The sequence below is a fragment of the Scyliorhinus canicula genome, chromosome 1, assembly GCF_902713615.1.
Source record: "Scyliorhinus canicula chromosome 1, sScyCan1.1, whole genome shotgun sequence".
NCBI lineage: Eukaryota > Metazoa > Chordata > Chondrichthyes > Carcharhiniformes > Scyliorhinidae > Scyliorhinus > Scyliorhinus canicula.
This window is the reverse complement of record NC_052146.1, coordinates 266380480-266407860: the sequence shown is the minus strand read 5'-3', so window position 1 is coordinate 266407860 and position 27381 is coordinate 266380480. Positions and strand designations below refer to the sequence as shown.

Here is a 27381-nt window from a genome sequence, read left to right as displayed (position 1 = left end):
TAATTACCCTTGAGAAGGTGGTGGTGAGCTGCATTCTTGAACCGCTGCAGTCCATGTGGTGTAGGTACATCCTCATTGCTGTTAAGGAAGGCGTTCTAGGATTTTGACCCAGCGAAAGTGAAGGAACAGCGATATATTTCCAAGTTAGGATGGTGAGTGGCTTGGAGGGCAACATCCAGGTAGTGGTGTTTCCATGTATCTGGTACCCTTGTCGTTCTAGATGGTGTGGTCACGGCTTTGGAAGGTGCTGCCTAAGGAGCCTTGGTGAGTTGCTGCAGTGCATCTTGGAGATGGTACATATGGCTGTCACTGTACGTCGGTGATCATAGAATTTACAGTGCAGAAGGAGGCCAGTTGGCCTATCGAGTCTGCACCGACTCTTGGAAAGAGCACCCTACCTAAGGTCAACACCTCCACCCTATCCCCATAACCCAGTAACCCCACCCAACACGAAGGGCAATTTTGGACACTAAAGGCAATTTATCATGGCCAATCCACCTAACCTGCACATCTTTGGACTGATAGAGGGAGTGAATGCTTCTGGAAGAGGTGCCAATAAAGTGGACTGCTTTGGCCTGGTTCTCTGAGTCATATTCCCTTTGAATATATCTTCCCTGTCGGAAGATCAGGGTTGGTTCTCTGTTTAACAATGTGGTCTGGTGAATCCGAACTGTCATGCCGTCCTCAGCTAAAGCAACTTCAATGACAACCTATATTTATATAGCTTCTCTAATGCAATAAAACATAAAGGAGGCGATTTTCCGGCCCTGGTTACTAACTCTCATGAGAGGGCCATAATGGGATTTGCGCAGGGGAGATTTCAGAATAAGATGTCCACCCCCCCCCCCCCCCCCTCACCACCGTCGGCAGCGTAATTAGCGTCATGCCTGAATACAATCAATTTAAATAGCTTTGAATATGTTGAAATGGCAGAACGTCTTGTCTTCTGAGTTTGTTGTATTTCCACCAGCCCCCCGCCCACGCTGGTGTGACATCACACCGGCAGTAATCACTACTGTTCTGTAGCAATCGAGGTGACCAAGCCGGAGGCCCGGACGCCAGTGCAGCCCCCAGGTGGGCAGGGATTTGGCAGAAGGGGGTGGAGCCAAGGCGGCAGGGCCACAATGATGGGGTGCCATGAAGTGGGGAATTGCTGGCGATGATTATTAGAAAGGGGGTAAATTGCTGGTGATGCTGAATGGGGGATTTCCAACATCCATTGAAGTGGGGGGAGGGTTCTGTCTCTTAACCTTGAGATCAAAGAGTGCCCCGAACTCTGTGGAGGCTCCGATCCTCAAGAATGATGGCACAAAACATGCGCCCCACTGTTTTTTGTTGACAAAGTGTCAGAGAATCTGGAGAGAAAACTTGGCTGTTTCTCTGGGAAGGAACACGTCGGTTTTCAGTCAGAATCTGACACTTTGCCATCTTGTGGGAAAATTCCGCCCGAAGTGTTTCACAGGAGTACGAGAAAACAAAATACCACACCAAGCTACAGAAGGAGATTTTAGGTCAGATGACCGAAACCTTTGTCAAAGAGGTTAGATTTTCTTCCTGTATGTAACCCATTCTTTGTTGTTTTTCTTGTTACACTGGGGAAAGTAGGTTGATGAAAGCATGCAGAAAAGGAGCATTGGTTTGCTTTTACTGATCTTAGTGCTAAATAAATTGATTTAAGATTAGATTTCATCACCGCAGTCTTTCCAGATTGTAATCAAGTTCTTGCTGACATTACGCTGTAGTCTATGACCAGCTACCATTATCTCTCTCATTTAACCGTATATTACCAGTTTGCTTTACCTTATCATTTTTTTTCCCCCTTGTGGAATGATGTACCATCGATTGCACGCGAGGCAAGTAATTTACCAAAGTCTGGCTTTAATTGACTAGAACACAGCTCTGCGATCGTCTACAGTGGAAAGGGACGATCGTCAGGCGTCTGTGCATTTATACCTCGTTAATAGAGGCGTGGTTAACTCAGCCTCTCGGCCAATCGGTCGAGAGGCACATGACCGACCAGGGCCAATGGTAAGCCGACGTTCTGGCCCAATGGCAGACGAGTATGCAGATCATATCACCACATGGAATAAAGGAATTTCCATTAATATTGAGGCATTCTAGCAGCCACATCTGGCAATGCTGGTGCATTCTGAAATGTACTGAGAAAAATCATCATTAAGCAACTGGCTTTAGCTTCTTTAGCCATGTTAAAGGCCAATATGCTGAAATTTACACAAAATTATACAGCGTGCCTCGAAAGGAATGTACAAATTAAATGTCAGGTTGCATCTATTACTTGTTGGCTTAAGGAAGGTTCCTGGAGCACAGTAAAATAATTATTGGGTATTTCTTCATACAACAAGACGAAGAAGAGAGCTATAGAGGGGGCAAACAGTATGGCCACTGGGGGTAATGACTTGTTTGTGTGACCTTTAGGACTGCCTGCAGTTGGAGAAGATAAAGTACGAGTTCAGGGGCTCAGCATAGGGGCTTGAGACAAGGTGGGGGACGTTCACGACCATTTTGAGGAGTTGTTCGTCGCAGGGGGGCTGAAAAAGGGGGAAAAATCGTACAAACTGTATAGTTGACTGTTGGGAAGTATGTTTCCCGGACTGTTTATGTGCTGTCGAACTCTGACTCCCAGAAACATAGACCAGATCTTTGCGCATGTTTGTAATAAGATACATTGGCAAAAATAAATAGACGGTTGAAATTGAGAAACATGGGGGCGGCATGGTGGCACAGTGGTTAGCACTATTGCCTCACAGCTCCAGGGTCCCAGGTTCAATTCCGGCCCCAGCTGACTGTCTGTATGGAGTTTGCACTTTCTCCCCGTGTCTGCGTGGGTATCCTCCGGGTGCTCAGGTTTCCTCCCACAGTCCAAAGATGTGCAGGTTAGGTAGGTTGGCCATGATAAATTGACCCTGAGTGTCCAAAAGATTAGGTGGGGTTACGGCGATAGGGTGGAGACGTGTCCTCTTTCCATGGGCTGCTGCGGACTCAATGGGCCGAATGACCTCCTTCTGCTCTGTAAGTTCTATGATTCCATAAGTGAAACATTTTAAATCAATGTTCAAGTGTGCATGGTGCACACATTCCTGATGTCCTTATCCCATTGTGAGTCCTAAAGCTTTGAATAGACCTGTACCAATTGTCATAATATACATCTATGTATATAATGGAGTGCAGACAGGCAGTGATTGACACACAGAACGACCAGTAAGCACAGGATTGGCAGCTAAACGTTCCAGGATTTAGATGTTTCAGACAGGATAGAGGGGGATGTAAAGGGGTGGCGGAGTTGCGCTACTGGTTAGGGAGAGTATCACAGCTGTCCTGCGGGAGGACACCTCAGAGGGCAGTGAGGCTATATGGGTAGAGATCAGGAATAAGAAGGGTGCAGTCACAATGTTGGGGGTTTACTACAGGCCTCCCAACAGCCAGCGAGAGATAGAGGAACAGATAGATAGACAGATTTTGGAAAAGAGTAAAAACAAGAGGGTTGTTGTGATGGGAGACTTCAACTTCCCCAATATTGACTGGGACTCACTGAGTGCGAGGGGCTCAGACAGGGCAGAGTTTGTAAGGAGCATCTAGGAGGGCTTCTTAAAACAATATGTAGACAGTCCAACTAGGGAAGGGGCTGTACTGGACCTGGTATTGGAGAATGAGCCCGGCCAGGTGGTAGAAGTTTCAGTAGGGGAGCATTTCGGGAACAGTAACCACAATTCAGTAAGTTTTAAAGTGCTGGTGGACAAGGATAAGAGTGGTCTTCGGGTGAATGTGCTAAATTGGGGAAAGGCTAATTATAACAATATTAGACAGGAACTGAAGAACCTAGATTGGGGGCGGATGTTTGAGGGTAAATCAACATCTGACATGTGGGAGGCTTTCAAGTGTCAGTTGAAAGGAATTCAGGAACGGCATGTTCCTGTGAGGAAGAAGGATAAATATGGCAAATTTCAGGAACCTTGGATAACAAGAGATATTGTAGGCCTCATCAAAAAGAAAAAGGAGGCATTTGTCAGGGCTAGAAGGCTGGGAACAGACAAAGCCTGTGTGGAATATAAAGAAAGTAGGAAGGAACTTAAGCAAGGAGTCAGGAGGGCTAGAAGGGGTCACGAAAAGTAATTGGCAAATAGGGTTAAGGAAAATCCCAAGGCTTTTTACACGTACATAAAAGCAAGAAGGTAGCCAGGGAAAGGGTTGGCCCACTGAAGGATAGACAAGGGAATCTATGTGTGGAGCCAGAGGAAATGGGCGAGGCACTAAATGAATACTTTGCATCAGTATTCACCAAAGAGAAGGAATTGGTGGATGTTGAGTCTGGAGAAGGGTGTGCATTTAGCCTGGGTCACATTGAGATCCAAAAAGATGAGGTGTTGGGCGTCTTGAAAAATATTAAGGTGGATAAGTCCCCAGGGCCTGATAGGATCTACCCCAGAATACTGAAGGAGGCTGGAGAGGAAATTGCTGAGACCTTGACAGAAATATTTGGATCCTCACTGTCTTCAGGTGATGTCCCAGAGGACTGGAGAACAGTCAATGTTGTTCCTTTATTTAAGAAGGGTAGCAAGGATAATCCAGGGAACTACAGGCCGGTGAGCCTTACGTCAGTGGTAGGGAAATTACTGGAGAGAATTATTCGAGACAGGATCTACTCCCATTTGGAAGCAAATGGACGTATTAGTGAGAAGCAGCATGGTTTTGTGAAGGGGAGGTTGTGTCTCACTAACTTGATAGAGTTTTCCGAAGAGGTCACAAAGATGATTGATGCAGGTAGGGCAGTGGATGTTGTCTATATGGACTTCAGTAAGGCTTTTGACAAGATCCCTCATGGTAGACTGGTACAAAAGGTGAAGTCACATGGGACCAAGGGTGAGCTGGCAAGGTGGATACAGAACTGGCTAGGTCATAGAAGGCAGAGTGTAGCAATGGAAGGGTGCCTTTCTAATTGGAGGGTTGTGACTAGTGGTGTTCCGCAGGGATCAGTGCGGGGACCTTTGCTGTTCGTAGTATATAGAAATGATTTGGAGGAAAATGTAACTGGTCTGATTAGTAAGTTTGCAGATGACACAAAGGTTGGTGGAATTGCAGATAGCGATGAGGACTGTCAGAGGATACAGCAGGATTTAGATTGTTTGGAGACTTGGGCGTAGACATGGCAGATGGAGTTTAATCCGGACAAATGTGAGGTAATGCATTTTGGAAGGTTTAATTCAGGTAGGGAATATATAGTGAATGGTAGAACTCTAAAGAGAATTGAAAGTCAGAGAGATCTAGGTGTACAGGTCCACAGGTCACTGAAAGGGGCAGCACAAGTGGAGAAGGTAGTCAAGAAGGCATACGGCATGCTTGCCTTCATTGGCCGGGGCATTGAGTATAAGAATTGGCAAGTCATGTTGTAGCTGTATAGAACCTTAGTTAGGCCACACTTGGAGTATAGTGTTCAATTCTGGTCACCACACTACCAGAAGGATGTGGAGGATTTAGAGAGGGTGCAGAAGAGATTTACCAGGATGTTGCCTGGTATGGAGGGCATTAGCTATGAGGAGCGGTTGAATAAACTCGGTTTGTTCTCACTGGAGCGACGGAGTTTGAGGGGCGACCAGATATAGGTCTACAAAATTGAGGGGCATAGACACAGTGGATCATCCGAGGCTTTTCCCCAGGGTAGAGGGGTCAATTACTAGGGGGCATGGGTTTAAGGTGCGAGGGGCAAGGTTTAGAGAAGATGTACAAAGCAAGTTTTTTACACAGAGGGTAGTGGGTGCCTGGAACTCGCTGCCGGAGGAGGTGGTGGAAGCAGGGACGATCATGACATTTAAGGGGCATCTTGATAAATACATGGATAGGATGGGAATGGAGGGATATGGACCCAGGAACTGTAGAAGACTGTAGTTTAGTCGGGCAGCATGGTTGGCACGGGCTTGGAGGGCCGAAGGGCCTGTTTCTGTGCTGTACTTTTCTTTGTTCTTTGTTCTTTGTTCTTTGTTCTCACACAGAACAGAGCAGCCAATCACCAGACAGGACACTACCACTATAAAGACAGAGGGCACTAGGTTTCCCGCTCTCTCTGGACCCAGCTTCTGAGACAGTCAGAGTTTGTGAGCTAGCCAGTGCAAACACCATGCGGTAGCTAGTAAGTCTGGTCAGGCTACTACTAGGTCTCCAGTCAAGTCAGTATAGTGTCAACCCACAGTTGAACATGTATTGTAGTTAAGACGTTAAATAAAATCGTGTTGCATCTTATCAAGTGTTGGAGGTCTGTTTCTCACTACACTGCATCGAGTGCAGTCCACGTCGACCCAGCCTGCCCAACACATCATGGTACCAGTGAGCGATACTGCAATTTGATGGACCTACCTTGAGTGAATCAGCATTGACAAACAGCCATCAGGTAACATGGAAAACGTCCGCCCTCCTCCGCAGCTCTGTATCGCCGGCAACCTTGATGCAAATTGGAAGATCTTCAAACAAAAGTTCCAACTATATATCGAAGCCACCGACCTCGAGGCCGCATCGGATGCCAGGAAGATCGCACTATTCCTCACCACAGCCGGGGACCATGCCATCCACATCTACAACTCCCTTACATTCGCTGAAGGCGAAGACAAGGCAAAATTTAAAACAGTCCTGCTGAAGTTCGACAGCCACTGCGATATTGAAGTGAATGAGAGCTTTGAACGGTACGTTTTCCAGCAGAGGCTTCAGGGTAAGGATGAACCTTTTCAGTCCTTTTTGACCCATCTCCGCATCCTCGCGCAGTCATGTAACTATGAATCGATAGCTGATTCCATGATCTGGAATCAGATCATTTTTGGGGTCCACTCCGATTCCCTTCGCCAGCAGCTCCTGAAAGTCAAGCAGCTCACCCTCACCATCGTCATCGAAACGTGCGTTGTCAACGAACATGCTAACAATTGGTACTCCCACATCAGGGTGGCAGAGAATGCAAAGCTAGCCACCCACGAGGCGGAACGGGTGCAGGCTATCGCACAAATGCAGGGCCTAAGTATCGCCGAGAGTGGCCATTTTGCGTGCTTTTCCTGGGACCCTCCGCATGCGCGCCACGATCGAGGGGACGGCGAGACAGACGACCAGACTGCGCAGGTGCGTACATCGTTTGACCACACTGCGTATGTGCAATGGCGCACGGAACGTGCTGACGTTGGCATCATGACGTGTCCGAATTGTGGCTCCACCCATTTAAAGTGGCAATGTCCTGCAAAATCACGACGGTGTCTACAGTGTGGCAAACTTGGCCACTATGCAGCCCTTTGCAGATCTGCTCAACTGCCCAGCATCCAACGATCCCAGCCACAGCACAGAAGTGTCCATTCAATACAGCAAGACATGCCAGACTCCGATTCTTCCACCGGCCTGCCAGCTCTTTGACTACAATGGCAATGCCATAGCTGCCAGTTGTTCGTGCCAACTCGGAGTTTCCAATAATTCAATTAAAGCGACGATGCGGTTTGAGACCGGAGGACCTGACGGAGCATCCCTGCTCGGTGCTCGGGCCTGCAAGCTCCTGAACCTGGTTCAGCGAGTCCACACCATGTCATCCCCACAGGCGACAGCCTCACCTGATGAAAACTTCCAGGCTGATATTGATGACATCATCACGCAGTACCACAGCGTGTTCGTCGGTATGGGCACACTCCCATACCGATACAAAATCCTGCTGAAACCGAACGCCACCCCTGTAATTCATGCACCACGTCGGGTGCCGGCACCCCTCAAGGATCGTCTCAAGCAGCAATTACAGGACCTCCAGGACCAGGGCATCATATGAAAGGTCACAGAACCCACGGACTGGGTCAGTTCCATGGTCTGCGTCAAGAAGCCATCAGGGGAGCTTCGGATCTTCATCAACCCCAAGGATCTAAACCGCAACATCATGTGAGAGCATTACCCGATACCAAAATGAGAAGAGTTGACCAGTGAGATGGCTAATGCCAAATTCTTTACGAAGCTGGACACGTCCAAGGAGTTCTGGCAAATACAGCTGGACGCATCCAGTCGCAAGCTGTGCACATTCAATACCCCGTTCGGTCGCTACTGCTACAACCGGATGCCTTTTGGCATCATCTCTGCCTCAGAGGTTTTTCACCGCATCATGGAACAGATGATGGAGAGTATCGAGGGGGTGCGAGTGTATGTTGAGGATGTCATAATCTGGTCCACAGCTCCCCAAGAACACATCGCTCACCTCAAGCAGGTATTCCAGAGAGTCCATGAGCATGGCCTCCAACTCAACAGGGCCAAGTGCTCGTTCGGTCAATCAGACATCAAATTCTTTGGTGACCACATCTCGCAGCAAGGCGTGCAGCCAGATGCTGACAAGGTTTCGGCGATCAATGCCATGAAGACCCCAGAGGAAAAGAAGGCAGTCCTCCGCTTTCTAGGGATGGTCAACCTCCTCAGGAAATTTATTCCCAATATGGCGTCCCACACCACAGCCCTCCGCTATCTCGTCAAAAAGTCGATGGAATTCCAGTGGCTGCCCGCGCATGAAAAGGAATGGCGTGAGCTGAGGGCGAAGCTCACCACAGCCCCAGTTCTGGCGTTCTTCGACCAAACCAAGGAGACCAAGATATCCACTGATGCCTGCCAGGACGGCATTGGGGCGGCACTCTTCCAACGGGATGACTCCTCGTCCTGGGCTCCAGTTGCGTACGCCTCCAGAGCCATGATGCCCACTGAGCAACGGTACGCTCAGATTGAGAAGGAATGTCTGGACCTCCTAACGGGAATTGACAAGTTTCACGACTATGTTTATGGCCTGCCAAAATTCACAGTAGAGACGGACCCAGGTCACTCGTCCACATCATCCAGAAGGATTTAAATGACATGACGCCTCGATTACAGCGAATCCTTCTCAAGCTATGCCGCTATGATTTTGAACTCATTGTTGCAGATGCCCTTTCCATTACCACACCATGTGAACAAACTGACTTCATCTACCACATCGATACGCAGCTGCAATTGTGTGCCTCCAACCTTCCGGCCTCTCATGAGAGGGTCATCCAAATTCGTGAGGAAACGGCCAAGGATCCTCTGCTACAGCGAGTGATGCAGCACCTTACAAATGGCTGGTAGAAGGGACAATGTCCCCAGTTCTACAACGTCAAGGATGACCTGACGGTGGTGGACGCCATCCTCATGAAGCTCAACAGGATCGTGATTCTGCAGAGCATGCGAGCTATGGTGCTCGGCCAACTCCATGAGGGTCACCTGGGGGTCGAGAAATGCCGACGCAGAGCTCGGCAGGCAGTCTATTGGCCGGGCATCAGCCAGGACGTTGCCAACACGGTCCTCAACTGCCCTACATGTCAGAAATTTCAGCCTGCTCCACCCAAAGAAACTTTGTGATAATGACCTCCCCATGGTCCAAAGTCAGTTTTGACCTTTTCCATGCCAAGGGGCGTGACTATGTCCTCCTGGTCGACTACTTCTCCAGTTACCCAGAAGTGGTGAAACTGCCCGACCTCACGTCGAAGGCGGTCATCAAAGCCTGCAAAGAAACGTTCGCCAGGCATGCGATACCGCTCACGGTCATGAGTGACAACGGCCCCTGTTTTTACAGTGAGGAATGGTCTGATTTTGCATGGTTATACAACTTCCGTCACGTAACCTCCAGCCCCCACTACCCGCAGTCAAACGGGAAGGCCGAAAAAGGAGTCCATATTGTTAAGAGGTTGCTATGCAGACTCAGGCTCCGACTTCAACCTGGAGCTGCTGGCTTACAGGGCAACCCCGCTGTCCACTGGGTTGTCTCCAGCACAGATGCTCATGAATCGCACTCTGAGGACCATGGTTCCAGCCATCCATGTTCCAGACCTTGACCACCTCACGGTCATGCAAAAAATGCAGCAGTCTCAGGCCCAACAGAAATCAGCATATGATGCTCATGCCACGGATCTACCCGAGCTGGTCCCAACTGATCGTGTTCGTGTGCAGTTGCCTGACGGCGGCTGGTCAGCCACAGCTGTGGTGGTCAAGCAAGTGGCCCCGAGATTGTTCCTCGTCCACATGGCTGATGGCTCCTTGCTACGACGCAACAGACGGGCACTGCGTAGAGTTCCACGCCCGCCACCTGACTGAAATGTCCCGCCACCCACAATGCTTCCTCCGGATGCGCCCTACCACGAGGCCACCGATCTACCAGCAATCCTGCCGACCCCTGCGACCACCGCATTGGCAGCGGTCCCACCTATCCAGGTGCAGGTGGCCCCTGATCCACCCTTGCGGCGATCAACAAGAATTCGTCGCTCGCCACAAAGACTAGATTTATAGACTGAACTTTTGTACATCTTGTTACTTCATCGTTTTGACCTCTGTAAATATCGTTTTACAGTTTCATCTGCCCTATGCCGGCACTAGCGACACCTTCCTATGTATATAAGTTCATTTTAGCGCATTCTGTATATAGTCACGCACATATACACTTCCACACGCACACGCATCTTAATATTTATTATCTAAAAAAAAGGGGGGGAGATGTCATAATATACATCTATGTATATAATGGAGTGCAGACAGGCAGTGATTGATGCACAGGATGACCAGTAAGCGCACAGAACACAGCAGCCAATCACCAGACAGGACACAACCACTACAAAGCCAGAGGGCACTAGGTTTCCTGCTCTCTCGGGACCCAGCCTCTGAGACAGTCAGAGTCCAAGAGCAAGCACCATGCGGTAGCTAGTAAGTCTGGTCAGGCTAGTACTAGGTCTCCAGTCAAGTCAGCATAGTGTCAACCCACAGTTGAACATGTATAGTAGTTAAGACGTTAAATAAAATCGTGTTGCATCTTATCAAGTGTTGGAGGTCTGTCTCTCACTACACTGCATCAAGTGCAGTCCATGTCGACCCAGCCTGCCTAACACATCACCAATAATAAGCCCTTCCTGATTTAAGGGTGTAAGCAAAGAGGAATAGCTGCTCAGCTTACTTAATGCTACATGGGATAAAAGAAAATATCCACTAATCGTATCTGAATTAGGGTCAATCCTTTTCTCAGTGTGATTCCATTCTAATACCTCAGGCTTCATGTGAGCCTGGTTTGGGGGGGGGGGGGGCATCTAATGGGAGAAGCACCAAGCACTGTAGCAAACGCAACTTTCCGGGTGCTTCCCAACGGGCGACCCAGCGAGACCGTGGCCGGTATTTAACGTCGATTAGGGCCGGCAATGATCCCCCAGGGGCTTCACAGCAGCAATGGCAGTCCCACCAGCTCATTCACCTGCACTGCGCCAGGCAGCTGCCCGCTAAGGAGGGGGAGCAGCTCATAAACCGGTTCCTCCGAGCAAACACCAGGCAGCACGCAGCCATGCCACGGGGCAGACCCACTGTGGTACGGTAGCACAGTGGTTAGCACTGTTGCTTCACAGCGCCAGGGACCTGGGTTCGATTCCCAGCTTGAGTCACTGTCTGTGTGGAGTCTACACGTTGTCCCTGTGTCTGTGTGGGTTTCCTCTGGGTGCTCCTGTTTCCTCCCACCCAGAGCGTTGGAAGGATTCCTTCCAACGGCACCCGTTGGAAGAGTGCCGCCCCAATGCCGTCCTTAAAGACGTGTGTTAGATAATTTGGACATTCTGAATTCTCCCTCCGTGTACCTGAACAGGCACCGGAATGTGGCGACTGGGGACTTTTCACAGTAACTTCATTGCAGTGTTAATGTAGGCATACTAGTGACAATAAAGATTACTATTATCTTTTAGAGGTGCTGACCTGGCCAGACTATTGGATACAGTGAAGTCAAGATGGGACTCCCTGTTCCCCTGAGGGGGTCAGAGGGAGTCACAGGCCAGCAAGTGCCATCGGGGAGCGTTACAAGGAGGACCTCAGTCAAATGTCGCAAGAAGTTCAAGGACCGGCACGGGTGAGTTGGCTTCAGCCGCCTGACAGCATTGAGCCACCACCGGAACCACCCCCCCCCCCCCCCCCGCCCCCGCCCCACCAATGAGCCAGCGGCTCAATGTGCCCCCCCCCCCCCCCACAGCACAATACCATGCCTGTGCCCCAGCACACCTTGACTCCCACCAGCACAACGTACTCCTGCCCAGCAGTGGTGCCCACACAGCTGTCTCCACCCATAAACCACACCACAAGATGCATGAAGTTCTCGGCATATAATACCCTCTCTTTGTCCCCACAGGAGAAGTTGGCACATAACAGGCAGGAAAGGGTCCAATGGGTGACGGGCTGCAGGACATCAGTGGAGATTGTGGGGTGGGTGACCAAGGACAGAGCGGTTACTGACAGCGAGGTTGGGCTGCGCTGCAGAGGTGAGGATCCGCCATCCCCGCCCAGATGACCTTTTGCAAGTGAGTTGTTCATGACAGACATGAGTATCCTTCCCTTCAATGACCACCTGTCCATTCTCCCGCAGGATCTCCATCTGATGGGGCCGGGCCATCTGCAGTGCACCTGCCCCCCTCACTGCCTTCCAAGGGAACAACAGAGGAGAGCTCTGAGAATGCCACCATCGATGCGTCACAGCTGTCACCCCCACCCTCCACCAGCGCAGAGACACACACCTCTGCCTCCCAGAGCTCCCCAGCGCACCCCCAACAATGGTGCCTAGCTGTCCTGAGCACTGGGGCAGTGGGTCCAGAGCACCCTGGCTTGCGTGCCCAATTTCGAAGATGGCTACTCATCTCCTCCGATCCCCTCGACAGTCATTACACCAGTTTCCCTCTTTTAAATAGGTATGCTAAAGGGTGGTCATGTGAGTGAAGTGTTGGCTGGTGTAGACTTGAGAGATAAACAGACACTTCCAACACTGATGAAGGTTCAACTCAATTTTATTAACTAACTTCTAATTAACTAACACACGATGACTGTGGGTCTAAATGATGCTAACTTGAACTAGAGACCTAAGCCTTGTCCGAACCAGTTGATTCTCTCAGCACGTGGTGTGAGTCTGTGCTGGGCTGGATGAGTTCCTGTTACACTCAGAGGCAGCACCCAGAATGAGCGGGAACCGTGGTGCCCTCTGCCTTTATATTGTGTGTATTCTAACTGGTGATTGGCTGTGGTGTTTGTACATGTTGATTGGTCCCTGTGTGTGTCCATCAGTGTGTGTCTGCACCATGATATACTGGTGTATATTATGATAGTGAGCACCCGCTGGGGAGCTCGTTAGATATCAGCAGGCCGTTAGATAGGTCGTCTGGCTGGTTAGTGATATGGAGGTTGTCCTCAATCGCTGCTGATTGAAATCTCGCCACGTCTAGGCAGGATCTGGAATCCGTCAACGGGAGCGACCGGTTAGATTGGAAACCGATCGGCGACTGGCACAGATCCCGATTTCGGGCTCTCCCGCGATCTAACCGCTTCGTACGCCTCCGCGTCGAGACAGCCAACAACACCCAAAAGAGCTGAAGAGTCTCGTCCAATCTATAACTCCAGAGCAGACTGACCGAGTTCTGAGAATAAAGGAAATTAATCAGTTGGTCAGTATTTTTCTCATTTATCTGTCAAAACTCAGGTCATTTTAATAATTGTAACATTTTATTAGTCGTAGAATGTTTACTGATAGTAGTGAAGCTTATTAGATTGGCAGGTGAGTGGCTCTTTTATCTTAACTAGGGAATTTCAATCACGGTAAGTAGAACATTTATTGAAATAATAATACTATTATTTAATTAGAGACATTAATTAAAATGTAATCAATAAAATAATACATTTATTAAACATCATAAGGATGGCAGGCCAGCGAATCTGTGGCGTTGCTGATTTCGGGGGTTTGTGGACACCAATGTGATCGAAGGCAAATACATCTACAGTAAATGTCTGTGTCTGGTTGTGCTTTCGTTCTGAGTTATTGAGCTGGAGATTGAGCTGCAGACACAGTGACACATCAGCAAAGGAAATCTGCCATCTGTACATGGTCTGACCTACATGTGACCCCAGGACCACAGCAATGTGGTTGACCCTTTACTATCCTTTGAAATGGCCGAGCAAGCCACTCAGTTCAGGAGTAATTAGGGACGGGTAACAAATGCTGGCCTTGCAAGTGATGCCACATCATACGAAAGAATATTATCCAGACACTTTGTTCAGGGAGCCAAGCACACGCCTTCGTACAGGATGATCTGATTTGATCCACAGTCAGGGTCATGAGGACATGACTGCGAGTGAGGCAGGTATAGGGATAAAGAAGGTAGAGGTGGAGGACACACAATTGGGAGCTGAGCCTCTGTGACTGGCTTCACCAAAACATCAACAGGATTTATTTATAGGTCACCCAACAGGTAGTGGTCACGTAGGGCATAATATAAATCAAGAAATTAGGGGTGCATGCACAAGGGTAAAACAGTATTCTTGGGGGATTTCAATCTACACATAGACTGGGGAAACCTAATTAGCATTAATGCTGCAAAGGAGCAGTGTTCTGGCAAGTCATCGAGATGACTTTAAACTAAATAGTGGGGACTTGAGGTCAGGTGAGTGAAGGTATGATATATTCACCAGAGAGGAAAAGAGAAGAGAGAAAGGTGGCAATAAGGAAATTGATGACTCGCGTGTGGCAGAAAGGGACAGATGTGCCAGTAGATAAAGCTAGAGGTTGGAAAAATAAAAAAGACAGAATTAATGGCACTCTATCTGAATGCATACAGGATTCGCAACAATTAGATGAATTGATGGCACAAATGGAAATAAACAGGTAAATATTACAGACTGTAGAGTGTAGCCTGCAGGCTGTAGGGTGTAGCCTGCAGGCTGTAGGGTGTAGCCTGCAGGCTGTAGGGTGTAGCCTGCAGGCTGTAGGGTGTAGTCTGCAGGCTGTAGGGTGTAGTCTGCAGGCTGTAGGGTGACCAAGGCTAGGGGCTGAACGTTCAAGAGTGATCCACATTTAGGAATGACAGGCACAGGGGAAAAGGAAGTGGGTTAGCTCTGTTGATAAAGAATAAGAACAATGCATTAGTGAAAGAGGATCTTAGATCAGATGATCAAAATGCAGAATCATTTTGAGTGGAGCTAAGAAACCACAAGGGCAGCAGACATTGTCAACAGTTGTTTATATGTCACCAAACAAGTATTGGTAATGTGGGGCATGGTATAAATCAATAAATTAGAGGTGTATGCAGCAAAGGTAATATAGTAATCTTGGGGGGCATCAATCTACATATAGACTGGTTAAACCTAATTAGTACGAATGCTGCAAAGGACAAATTCCTGGCTGACTTTCTGGAATGGTATGTTGAGGAACCAACTTCAGAATGGTTGTTTCAGATGTAATATTGTCAATGGGAAAGGGCTAATTAATAATCTTGTTGTAAAGGGGCCTCTACGGAAGAGTGACCTTAACAGGGTAGAATTTGAAAGTGATGTAATTCAATCTGGAATCTTCAATCTAAACAAATTAAACTACAAATGTTTGAAGGGAAAATTGGTTGTTGTAGGTTGGGTAACTACATTCAAAGTATGACGATAGATGGCTAGCATTGAAAGAATGAATATAGGGCTGACAATAAATTTGCCTTTCTTTGAGGCACAGAAACCCAGCAGGAAAGGTGATCCAACCATGGCTTACAGGAGATGTTTAGCACAGGGGCTGTTTAACACAGGGCTAAATCGCTGGCTTTGAAAGCAGACCAAGCAGGCCAGCAGCACGGTTCAATTCCCGTAACAGCCTCCCCGGACAGGTGCCAGAATGTGGCAACTAGGGGCTTTTCACAGTAACTTAATTTGAAGCCTACTTGTGACAATAAGCTATTTTCATTTCATGTTAAAGATTACATTAGATCAAAGATTTATGAAGTTGACAAAAAGTAGTAAGCCTGAGGATTGAGAGCATTTTAGAATTCAACAAAGGAGGAGCTGCTGCCATGTTACCTTCACCACAGGGAAGAGAACACAACTGAACATGGTTGGCATACAGTTGCCTCATAATTACTTGGGTGCCCCTTTAGACAGCCACTTGTGCTAAAGTTTTTTTTTTAAAATGTTTTTTATTGAGTTTTCACATTTTATATCCAACAAATTATAAATTATTAGAAAAAAAAACACGCAAAAATTAACATGTATATTTACAGGTAAGCATCTTCATAATAACAACTGTGGCCGCCCCCTTTAACCGGCATACATATTTTACATTCCCCAATATGGCCGAGGCACATGTTTATAGGCATTTATTTACAATTTGGTTTTGGGCCTTAGCTTTCCATCAAACCCCCATAATGAACCCATAGTCCTCCTCCCCCCGGCTACCTTCCCCCGATTCCTGTCCATTCTCCCCTGATTCTTGGCCACCCGACTATTCTTCCTCTTGTTTGTTGGCCACAAACAGGTCCCGGAACAATTGCATGAATGGCTCCCACGTTCTGTGGAAGCCGTCGTCTGACCCTCGGATGGCAAATTTGATTTTCTCCATTTGGAGAGATTCAGAGAGGTCGGACAGCCAGTCTGTGGCTCTGGGCGGTACTGCTAACCGCCAGGTAAACAGGATTCTACGGCGGGCGATCAGGGAGGCAAAGGCAAGGGCGTCCGCCTTCCTCCCCAGGAATAGATCTGGCTGGTCTGAAACCCCGAAGACCGCCACTATCGGGCATGGCCACTTGTGCTAAAGTTTAACTCCACTCGCCCAAAAAGACCCTGTTCCCTGTTGGATCTCTATGACATGAAAAGAAATCCAACACCGTATGTTCAAAACTATGGGCGCGATTCTCCGCTCCCCACGCCGGGTGGGAGAATCGCGGGAGGGCCGGGCGACTCATTTCACGCCCCCCTGGCGCCCCCTACGATTCTCCCACACCCCCCTCGGAAGAATCGCCGATCGCCGTTTTTCACAGCGACCGGCGATTCTCCGACCCGGATGGGCCAAGCGGCCTTCTGTTTGCGACCGTTTCACGATGGCAGCAACCGCACCTGGTCGCTGCCGTCGTGAACATGGGTGACAAAGGCCCGTTGAAGCTTGTGGGGGGCGGAGAGGGGAGTGAACACCACGGCCGTGCTCAGGAGGGAACTGGCCCGCGATTGGTGCCCACCGATCGTCGGGCCGGCATCTCAAAGCGACGCACTCTTTCCCCTCCGCCGCCCCGCAAGATCAAGCCGCCACGACTTGCGGGGCAGCGGAGGGGAAGACGGCCACCGCGCATGCGCGGGTTGGAGCCGGCCAACCTGTGCATGCGCGGCTGACTTCACATAGGCGTCGCCGTCGCGTCATTCTCGGCGCGTCAAGGCCCGGCCGCCGAGAATAACGGAGCGCCGCTCCTAGCCCCCCGGGTGGGGGTGAATACGGTGAGAGGAGCGGCCTCCGAGGCCGTCGTGAAACTCGGCCGAGTTCACAACGGCCTTCCCCATTTTTCCCGGTAGCGGAGAATTCCGCCCTTTATTTTTCTTGCTATTTTATTCAAATTGATTTTCTGCAAAATCAAAAGGGATGGCTGCTACATGTCCCATGATGTCAGGATTGGCCCTTTGTTCTGGGAATTACGACCAGGAGTTATAAGAACAAAATAATTCCTCACTCAGCCTGTGGCATCTCTCACCTCTTTGTACATACACCTTGTAATCAATGAAAACAGAGGCAGTGCAGACAAACTGGCACTCCCGGCCTGAACTATCACAAAAGAGAGAAATCAAACCTTATTAAAATGGAAGATATGTTGGGCGGAAATCTCCAGCCTCCCAGTCATGTGTTTCTCAGTGGCGGGTGGCGGCGTGGAAATTGCTATTGAAGCCACCTCATGCCACCTGGAAGCACGTGGGAGGGGATGTGCTACCAATGGGACCAGAGAATGCCGCTGCCAGCGGGCGGCTGTAGAATTCTGACAACTAACCTTGTCCCACTTCTAAGAAAGAATAATGGCATTCTGGCCAGAAGCACAGAAACTAATGTTAAGCCACAATTAGCCATTAATGGGCCATGTCACATGACTCAAGCCTCTTCATCTTTGGCTTCACAGGCAATCTGCCATTTAACATCCAATTGGCGAACCATTAGGAAGCAGATTGTCAGGGAAGATTACTTCCCATTGCTTGCAGAATTGATCCAGTCTCCATACCTACTTCACGTTGCATTATCAGCACCAATAGTAAAGCGAACACTCTAAACTCCGATCTTTAGCCAGCTGAACTCGAGATCATATGTGAAGTAATTCCTCATTGCACTCTCACTCGGGACTCAGAAAATCATGTGAACTAATATTTATTTCTGTGGCTCTTCTACACCTGCTATTCATAGTTGTAATACTCTGGGCGGAATTCTCCGCTCCCGGGAAAAATCGGGAAGGCCGTCGTGAACTCGGCCAAGTTTCACGACGGCCTCGGAGGCCGCTCCTCTCAGCTTACTCACCCCCACCCGGGGGGGGGGGGGGGGGGGGGGGGGGGGGCTAGGAGCGTTGCTCCGTTATTCTCGGCCGCCGGGCCTTGATGACGCGACGGCGGCGCCTATGTGACGTCAGCCGCACATGAGCAGGTTGGCCAGCTCCAACCCATGCATGCTCGGCTGACGTCACGACAGCTGACAGCTCGAACCCGCGCATGCACGGTGGCCGTCTTCCCCTCCGCTGCCCCACAAGACATGGCGGCTTGATCTTGCGGGGCGGCGGAGGGGAAAGAGTGCGTCGCTTTGAGATGCCGGCCCGACGATCGGTGGGCCCCGATCGCGAGCCAGTCCCCTCCCAAGCATGGCCGTGATGCTCACTCCCCTCTCCGCCCACCACAAGCTTCAAACGGGCCTTTGCCACCCAAGTTCACGATGGCAGTGACCAGGTGTGGTTGCCGCCGTCATGAACCGGTCGCGAACGGCAGGCCGCTCGGCCCATTCGGGCCGGAGAATCGCCAGTTGCCGTGAAAAACGGCGAGCGCCGATTCTTCCGAGCGGGGGTGGGAGAATCGCGGGGGGCGCCAGGGGGGCGTGAAATGAGTTGCCTGGCCCTCCCGCGATTCTCCCACCCGGCGTGGGGAGCGGAGAATCGCGCCCTCTATTTCTATCCCTCCCTTTACTGTGTGTGTTTGTGTGTCTGTGTGTAGTATGTGTGGGTGTCAGTGTGTGTAGTGTGGGGTGTCAATGTGTGTCAGTGTATGTGTCAATGTATGTGCAGTGTGTCAGTGTGTGTGTAGTATGAGCGTATGCGTGTAGTGTATGTGTGTGTACAGTAGGAACTTACGAACACATCTCCCCTTGGGTTTTGAATGTGAAATAACCTGCTGGGTTAATCATTTTAAAAAAAATTAATTTAGAGTACCCAATTCATTTTAGAACATAGAACATTACAGCGCAGTACAAGCCCTTCGGCCCTCGATGTTGCACCGAACTGTGAAACCACTCTAAAGTCCATCTACACTATTCCCTTATCGTCCATATGCCTATCCAATGACCATTCAAATGCCCTTAATGTTGGCGAGTCCACTACTGTTGCAGGCAGGGCATTCCACGCTCTTACTACTCTCTAAGTAAAGAACCTACCTCTGACATCTGTCCTACATCTATCTCCCCTCAATTTAAAGCTATGTCCCCTCGTGCTAGACATTACCATCCGAGGAAAAAGGCTCTCACTGTCCACCCTATCTAATCCTCTGATCATCTTGTATGCCTCAATTAAGTTACCTCTTAACCTTCTTCTCTCTAACAAAAACAGCCTCAAGTCCCTCAGCCTTCCCTCATAAGATCTTCCCTCCATACCAGGCAACATTCTGGTAAATCTCCTCTGCACCTTTCCAATGCTTCCACATCCTTCCTATAATGCGGCGACCAGAATTGCACGCAATACTCCAAATGCGGCCGCACCAGAGTTTTGTACAGCTGCAACATTACCTCATGGCTCCAAAACTCAATCCCTCTATCAATAAAAGCTAACACACCGTACGCGTTCTTAACAACCCTCTCAACCTTTTGGCAATTCAGTGTGGCCAATCCACCTAACCTGCACATCTTTGGGTTGTGGGGGTGAAACCCACGCAAACACAGGGAGAATGTGCAAACTCCACACAGACAGTGACCCAGAGGCGGAATTGAACCTGGGACCTCAACGCCGTGAGGCAGCAGTGCTAACCGTCTGCGCCACCGTGCTTCCCACCTGCTGGGTTAATCATAACGTGGGTTTGCTGCGCATTATATCTAAATTGGATCACACAAACTAAGAGTTTGGAAAAAACCCCCACCACAGACTTATAAAATAATTCAAAACACCTTCTGCTTATGGGCAGATGGTGCGGGGAAATAAATGTAATTTTCCTGTGTCGCTGCTGTCAGCAACATTTCACTTCAAGGGACCTCACTCACGGACTAAATGCCTGGTCAAGGTCAGATTTGTAAAATGGAGAACATCATATTCCAGATTCTCTCCACCACCTTCTGCCCACCCAGTCACCCAACCATTTCCCCCCAATCACACTTGATGCTCCCAATATCAACATCTTTAGGGCAGCACGGTAGCATGGTGGTTAGCACAAATGCTTCACAGCTCCAGGGTCCCAGGTTCGGTTCCCAGCTGGGTCACTGTCTGTGCGGAGTCTGCACGTCCTCCCCGTGTGTGCGTGGGGTTTCCTCTGGGTACTCCGGTTTCCTCCCACAGTCCAAAGATGTGCGGGTTAGGTGGATTGGCCATGCTAAATTGCCCGTGGTGTCCTAAAAAAGGTAAGGTTGGGGGGGGGGGGGGGGAGGGGGGGGGGAGGGGTTGTTGGGTTATGGGTATAGGGTGGATACGTGGGTTTAAGTAGGGTGATCATTGCTCGGCACAACATTGAGGGCCGAAGGGTCTGTTCTGTGCTGTACTGTTCTATGTTCTATCTCTTCCCATTCGGTCACTCTTGAATCTCCCCAGTTACCCTGGACCTTATTACAATCCAACAATCCACTTAAACATGTCTTCCCTCCCCTCAGAGACAACAGCCATAACCACCCCCCCCCCCCCCCCCCCCATGCCCACCCTGGCGGGCCCACCCCCCCCCCCCCCCCCCCCCCCCCCCCCCCAACCCAGAGATGCAGGGGACCTCCCCTAACCGGCAGAAGGCTGTGGAGGCCAAGTCACTGAGTCTCTTTAAGACAGAGGTAGACAGGTTCTTGATTAGTAAGGGGATCAGGGGTTATGGGGAGGAGGCAGGAGAATGGGGATGAGAAACATATCAGCCATGATTGATGGAACAAATGGCCCAATTCTGCTCCTGTGTCTTATGGTCTTATGCCTTAACTTCTTGTCCAGCTCAGGTCAACTGGTGCAGCACAAATAGGCGGTCAATGTGGGATGTACCTGAGAGCTTTCCTCAATAGTTAAACTTGACGTAACATCAGTGAAGCCCTCACTTTAGACAGTCTAACAGCTAGTACACTGAATTATGCACCAAGGCATCAGCGGGTCGATTCACCATCTTATCACAAGCCAAGTAGGTTGGATGATAAATGCGAAAAATCAGTCTGACTTGCCAGCTGAAAATATTTGCAGACTTTTCTGTGTAAACCTTCCCAGAATTCCTCAGATGCTGGTAAGATTTTGTTTGCGGCGGGATTTAATTTCCTGATTTTCTGGGAATGCTGGAGAGATAATTTCGGGAATGAGATTCTGCTGCCAGTTGCCTGTCGGAAATTCAAGCCCACATCGTGCGGGCATTATTTATTTAAATGGTCGGAAAATCTTACTCTGCCATTGCCCACATTTCTGGCAAGCACAGTCAGTGAAGTCAGAAAATCATCTTTCAACTGCTGGGAATTTTCAGAACCAGCTATCCACCCGGATAGGTTGGTAAAATATCTGCCGCTGGGTTTTGGCCTGGAGCAGAGGCAGACATGGAATTATCTCTAGCTCTGCCAACTGGTATGCCAGTTGCCTGGCTCCATTTTAGCGGAGGCAGCATGGGGGAGGGCAGGTGGCTGTATGGCGGCCTGTGGGATGCAATAGGCAACTAATCAGGCTCATTAAGAGCTTCACTGGGGCAAATCAAAGGAGACCAACTGGAATTTCCCAGTCGGCCTCCAAGTTCCCACAGGTTAGGTCCCAGGAAGTAGCCTCCTGGCAACAGACTGAGCAACTATTAATCCAGTCAGGCCTGAAGACCCTCCCAACCCTTCTGAAACAGCTACAGATTGACTCAAAGAGGGCCATGCACACACTATATATATCCCCGCCCACCCCGCAACAAACACACACACACATGCTAAATTGCAGTTAGTGCCCAAAAAGGTTAAGTAGGGTTACAGGGATAGGGTGGAGGTGTGGGCTTAAGTGCTCCTTCCAAGGCTGGTGCAGATTTGATGGGCCGAATGGCTTCCTTATGCACTGTAAATAATCTTCTTTCTCAACTTCTCCTGCTGCTTCTCTCAAGCTGGAAGGTCTCAGATTGGGCATTCCCGCATCCTTCACTGGACTAAACCTGCACTCTGGCCATTAACTAGTCGCCCTGGGGAAGATCACAAGTCACTGTTTCCCCTAGGGGCAGGTTTGAAACACAAAAACAATCCCCACCTGCACACCTACCCCAGGAGTGAAAGTCCAGCCCCCTGGTATCAAAGGTTAGTCACAAAGGCATCAAATGTATGCAAAATAGCAACTTAATTCCCTTTACAACTAGATTCATGGCAGGAGATAAATAAATGGTAGCACAGTGGTTAGCACAGTTGCTTCACAGCTCCAGGGTCCCAGGTTCAATTCCCGGCTTGGGTCACTGTCTATGCGGAGTCCGCACATTCTCCCAGTGTGTGCGTGGGTTTCCTCCAGGTGCTCTGGTTTCCTACCACAGTCCAAAGATGTGCAGGTTAGGTGGATTTACCATGCTAAATTTCCCTTAGTGTCCAAAAGGTTAAGTGGGGTTACGGAATAGGGTGGAGGCGTGGACTTGAGTCGGATGCTCTTTCCAAGACTCGATGGGCTGAATGGCCTCCTTCTGCACTGTAAATTCTATGAAATGGTCGACTCCCTTCAACCGGGGTCCATGTGATTGAAGACAATAATTTGTCTCAGTTACATATATTTAACTTTTTAATGATTTACATTTATTTCTTAAAAGGTAGTAATCCCACAGTGTAATCATTTTTCCTATTTCTTTGCCTCACTGGTGTTTATAGCAGGCAGGTGACTTCCACACTGAATTGAGGAGCTGCCACACAAGTACACCACTCTGCTGCATGACTGTCTTGAGAGATGATAAATCTGATAGAATAAAGCTGCTATGCTGTCGGAATCTTGAAAAAAAAGTAACTCAAATAAACTCATAAAATCGGCCAACGTGAAATATAAACAAGATACATTACAGGACTCGGGTTTACAGATAAATAAACGGCGAGTGAGTCAAGCCAGCTTCACTTACTTCCCTTTTCTTTTTGTGAGTTATGGAGCCCCTAGTGCCACTGGTTAGTTTATTTTTCAGTAAACCCACCGAGCCCCTGTCATGTTTCATCTATCTTCCTGATGAATCCATCACTCCAAGAATGTTCTCATTTAGCTGCTCTGCAAAATATTGCTTTAAGCAATATTTATAACTGTCGTCACTTCCAGAACTTTCAATCTCTTCAAGTAAGTGGCAGGTTGGAGCTGAAGTTGCGTTTCACAGGGAATCCAGGGGCAGGGAGAGGTGGTGGTGGTATTGTGGTAATGTCTTCCTGACTAATAATCCAGAAACCTGGGTTCATGCTCTTTAGATGTGGGTTTGAATCCCATGAGGGCCACATGACAACAGATGGAATTTAAATTCAGTTAATAGAGTTGGAATTTTTTTTGAAGAAGCTTTTCTTAGTAATGATGACCACAAAACCATACTGTCCATTTTCCGGCCCATCTTGCAGTGTGTTTTGCCGCAGCGGAGAATGCTCACCATTGATCTTCCGGTCTTGATGTTTTCATGGCTCGCCTGTCCCACTGCCAGGAACCGGCCTTTAGCGGGACTGGGAGATCCTGCTGGCCGGAAGGGCTACAAATCATGCCCAAACATTGTCACGTGGCATAAAAGCCCATCTGGTTCACTAACGCCCCTGAAGGGAAGGAAATCTGCCCTCCTGACCTGGCCTGGCCTACATGTGATTCCAAATTCTTAATTGCTCTCTGAACTGGCTCAGCAAGCCACTCAGTGCCATCAAAACCACCACAATACCTCCAAAAAGAGAGAGCCTGCATGGATGACCAAGGTACTGGAAATGACTGTGGAAAACCCAATCCTTCAAAATTCTCCTAACATCTGGGGGCTTGTGTCAAGAGCCGTCCCACAGAATTGTCTAGCAAAAGCCTGGCATTTCCGTATTCATCACCATCATTGGATGTGTTCTGTACAACTGACAGGGCAGACCCAGCACAGGTGGCAGCGGCACAGTGGTATACAGTCTGGAGGGAGTTTCCCTGGGCCTTTTTAACGTCAACTCTGGACCCACGCGGTCTCATGGCATCAAGTCAAACATGGGCAAGGAAACCTTCTGCTGATTACCACACCGCTCCTCCCCCACCACCCGCCCTTCAAATCCGACCCCCAGATGATGGATGTGTAGTCCTCCACGTGGAACACCACTTGGAGGAAGCACTGAGGGTGGGGGAATTTCTATGTCCATCATCAAGAATTGCTCGGTAGTGGGCAGTACGGTAGCACAGTAGTTAGCACAGTTGCTTCACAGCTCCAGGGTGCCAGGTTCGATTCCCGGCTTGGGTCACTGGGTCACTGTCTATGAGGAGTCTGCACGTTCTCCCCGTGTCTGCGTGCAGACTCGATGGGCTGAATGGCCTCCCTCTGCACTGCAAATTCTATGTCTATCGCTACTGACTGAGCTGGCTGAGTCCTAAAGGGCTTAGCTGCGAGACTGGGTCTGCGGCTAGGGGGTGAGGAAACCAACAAAAGTGAAAAAGATAGTTGACCTCATCCACACCAATCTACCTGTCGCAGATCCATTTGTCCATGACAGTATTGCTGGTAGTGACCACTGCAAAGTCCCTGTGGAGATAAAATCCTGCCTTCACATTGAGGATACCCTGCATCATGTTGTGTGGCACTATCACTGGGCTAAATGGGATAGATTTCAAACAGATCTGGCAACTCAAAGCAGGTGCTATGAAGCGCTATGGGCCATCAGAAGCAGCAGAATTGTATACAATCATTATCTGTAACCTCATGGCCTGGCATATCCCTCACTCTTCATTACCATCAAACAGTGGAATCCACGTTGGTTCAATCAAGATTTCAGGAGGGCATACCTAGAGCGGCATATCTAAAAATGAGGTATCTCCCTGGTGAAGTTACAACACAGGACTACTTGCATGCCAAACAGCGGAAGTAGCAAGTGGGAGACGGATCTAAGCATTTCCACAACCAACGGATTGAATCCAAGCTCTGCAGTCCTGCCCCATCCAGTCATGAATGGTGGTGGACAATTAAGCAAAGAACTGAAGGAAGAGGTTCCCCCAGCCTCAATGATAGTGAAGCCCAGCACATGTCTGCAAAAGACAAGGCTGAAGCCAATGCGACCACCTTCAGTCAGAAGTGCCGAGTGAATGACTCATCTCGGCCTTCCCAGCATAATAGATGTCAGCCTTCAGCCAATTCCGATTCACTTAACGGGAGATGAAGAAACAGCTGAAGGCACTGGATATAAGAGTCTTGCGAAAATACCAGCAATAGTAATGAAGAATTATGCTCCAGAACTAGCTGTACTATTAGTCAAGCTTTCGCAGGATAGCTACAACACTAGTGTCTACCTGGCAATGTGGAAAATTGCTCAAATATGTCCAGTACACAAGAAACAGGACAAATCCAAACAGGACAAAGGGCCAAGTACCATCCCATCAGTCTACTCTCTACCATCAGCAAAGTGTCGGAAGATATCAACAACAGTTTTATCAAGCGGCACTTACTCAGCAATAACCTGCTCACTGACGCTCAGTTAGTATTCCCGTCTTCATTACAGCCCCAGTCCAAACATGGCCAAAAGAGCCAAAATCAAGAGGTGAGATGTGAGTGACTGCCCTTGACATCAAGGCCACATTTGACCAAGTGTGGCATCAAGGAGCCCTAGCAAAACTGGAGTCAATGGGAATCAGGAAAAAAGTCTCCACTTGTTGGAGTCATACTGAGTGAAAAGGAAGATGGTGCAGTCACTCGAGGTCAATCATCTCAGTTTCAGGACAGCTATAATGCGGGAGCAACACAAGTAATGTTCTCCACAAACAGGATGCTACCGCCAAGCCACAAAGTAATTCTGCCTATCACACAAATTAGTAACATGGTTTATGGACGTCACTGCAGGAGTTCCTCAGGGCAGTGTTCTTAGCCAAACCATCTTCAGCTCCTTCACCTTCCTTTCCTCTTAAGGTCTGAAGTGGAAATGTTCACAATTGATTGCACAATGTTCAGCACCATTTACGATTCTTCAAATACTGAACCAGTTCATGCCCATATGCAACAAGACCTCGACAACATGCAGACCTGGACTGATAGGTGGCAAGTAATATTCTCACTACGCAAGTGCCGAACAATGACCATCTTCAGCAAGAGAGAACCCAACCATTTTCCGGCGACACAGTAGCACAGTGGTTAGCACTGTTACCTCACAGCTCCAGGGTCCCAGGTTCGATTCCTGGCTTGGATCACTGTCTGTGTGGCGACTGCACTTTCTCCCCGTGTCTGCGTGGGTTTTCTCCGGGTGCTCCGGTTTCCTCCCACAGTCCAAAGATGTGCCGGTTAGGTGGATTGGCCATGCTAAATTGCCCTCAGTGTCCAAAAAGGTCAGGTGGGGTTACTGGGTTACGGGGATGGGTGGAGGTGTGGACTTAAATAGGGTGCTCGTTCCAAGGGCCAGTGCAAATCGATGGGTTGAATGGCCTCCTGCACTGTAAATTCTATGATTCTATGATTCACATTACCATCGCTTGATCCCTCATTATCAACATCTTGAGGGTTACCATTCACCAGAAACTGAACTCGATCAGACATATAAATACACTGGCCTCACAAGTATGTCACAGTCTGGGAATTCTGTGGTGAGTATCTCACCTCCTAGCCATCCCCGCTCCCGACCACCACCCTGCCCCCATGGCCTGGCCACCATCTACAAGGCACAAGTCAGGAATGTGATGAAAGATTTTCCAATTGCCTAGATGGGTGCAGCTCCATCAACACTCAGACAGCTCAACAACATCCAGGACGAAGCAGTTCACTTGACTAGTGTCCCATCCACCAACAGCAGCATCCATTTCCTGCATTGCTGATACACAGGAGCAGCAGTTCCACCTACAAGGTGCACTGTCGCAACTCTAAACGCGTGACCTCTTCCACCTGGAAGGACAAGGGCAGCAGATGCGTGGGAACACCATCACTTGCAAGTTTCTCTCCAAGCTACATTCCGACTTGGAAACAGTTAAAACATTTTTGTTTCGAAACTTAGAGTACCTAATTCTTTTTTTTCCATTAAGGGTAACTTAGCGTGGCCAATTCACCTACCCTGCACATCTT

General features: G+C 49.1%; 1 long non-coding RNA gene across 1 annotated transcript in view; it reads right to left on the bottom strand.

The window, feature by feature from the left end:
* Positions 1-12966: 12966 nt before the first annotated feature.
* The window catches only part of LOC119974159, a 43105-nt gene continuing 28690 nt past the window's right edge, over positions 12967-27381 (bottom strand). Inside the window, exon 3 of the long non-coding RNA XR_005462466.1 lies at positions 12967-13439. This is a non-coding gene — a long non-coding RNA (uncharacterized LOC119974159). The remainder of the gene's footprint in view (positions 13440-27381) is intronic.